Source organism: Pongo pygmaeus, chromosome 17 (assembly GCF_028885625.2).
Source record: "Pongo pygmaeus isolate AG05252 chromosome 17, NHGRI_mPonPyg2-v2.0_pri, whole genome shotgun sequence".
Taxonomy (NCBI): domain Eukaryota; kingdom Metazoa; phylum Chordata; class Mammalia; order Primates; family Hominidae; genus Pongo; species Pongo pygmaeus.
Window position 1 is genome coordinate 20,674,869 of NC_072390.2, and position 1,592 is coordinate 20,676,460.

At 35.4% G+C, this 1,592-nt stretch overlaps 1 non-coding gene across 1 annotated transcript; it reads right to left on the reverse strand.

Moving 5' to 3' along the window:
- Nucleotides 1-1,095: 1,095 nt before the first annotated feature.
- Nucleotides 1,096-1,198, reverse strand: LOC129019267 (U6 spliceosomal RNA). The gene has a single exon (XR_008495597.1). It is a non-coding gene; the product is annotated as a U6 spliceosomal RNA (small nuclear RNA).
- Between the last annotated feature and the right edge of the window lie 394 nt (nucleotides 1,199-1,592).

The window sequence follows — 1,592 nt, forward strand, 5'->3', positions numbered from 1 at the left end:
AGTGAGCCAAGATTGTGCCACTGCACTCCAGCCTAGGCAACAGAGTGAGACTCGTTTCAAAAAAAAAAAAAAAAATACCAAACATATTAAATTCTTAAACCATTTCAGGCAATATCAGAGCTAATCAGAACTTTAATGTCCCAAACACTTCAAATTTTTAAGCTTTACAAGCTTATTAAGAAATGGAAGGATCGCAGCTCAGTAAATTAACTATAGTTAGCTGGACATCGTGTAAAGTGTCCTGCACTCAGAATAAGTCCTTGCTTTGTAACCAATAGGTTTTTTTCAGACAAGTTGATTCTCTTAGGCTCCATGGCTTCTTCTAAAAAATAAGGATTTTGCTACCTTACTTCTCTAGGTTGTTAGGAAGGTGTAATGAGATTACATGTTTAAATGTTCAGAGAAATAGTAAAGCAATGGAATAATTTATTCTTGAACTTTATTGCTGAAACTATTTTGGAATCCCAAATAAAGTTTGACGTGTGTTTTTCCATAGGTTCTAATATTCAAATATTGCAGTTTTCGGAAAAATGTTATTAATTGCTAATTTTGGTTATTAGTTGTATTCATCATGGCTTGTAATTCAAGGCATTTTAGCTAATTCATAACTTATAACTAAATTTATACATATATTATTATCTCATTAAAATATATAACATAATTGTCGCCTGTTACTGAGCTCATCAATCACACCAAGGGCAGAAAACTAACAGATGTCAAAACCTGGCTTGAACAACTACCATTCCTTCTCTACCTCCTCAAACTCTGAACCAGCAGATCTGTGTTAGGATGCTGGATCTCCATGGTCCTCTCCAACAAACATACAAGACAAAACCCTGCTTTTATTGTTTTTCAGTTCCATGAAGGAAATGTAAACTTACATTTTCCCATTTCCAAGGCATGTACTAACAACATATTTGGATGCAACATCCTAAATGTTACTCAACTCTGATCTCATTTCTTAGATCACAATACATCAATAGTTTTATAGTGATAATCATAATTTCAATATTGGGTGTCTTCTGTTTTGGTTTTGCTCACACTGCTTCCTTGGAGCTAGTCAACAAATAGTCAAATGACTTTCCAGGGACTATGCAAAATATGGAATGCTTTCTGAATCTGTGTGCCATCCTTAGGCAGCAGCCATGCTTATCTACTCTGTATTGATCCAACTTTTAAATATGTGTTGCTGAAACAAGTACAAAGCCCTGTTTGATACATGGATACTCATGAGTCATGGATGAGGTTTAGCTCTGTTAAATCCAACTCACCTACTTTAGATTCAGAGAATTTTATTGAATGGCTTCCTGTGAGGTAGAATTTTAAAATATATTTAAAAATCCAGGAAGAGTTGTGATTAGCCCAGATTTTCATTATCATAGAGACACATGACTTGAGGGGCCAACTGCAAGCTGGTTCCCACTACTCTGTGGAAAGATAACATGGAACTTTCTTCTATCTAACAAAAGCTGCTCCACAGGATGTAAAAAAAAAGCCTCAAGGTACAGATCTGATAGCAAAAGGGAAAGGGAACCCTAATCTCTTCCTGAAACATTATTTGAACATCCCTGACTGTTGAGAGCAATCCCAAC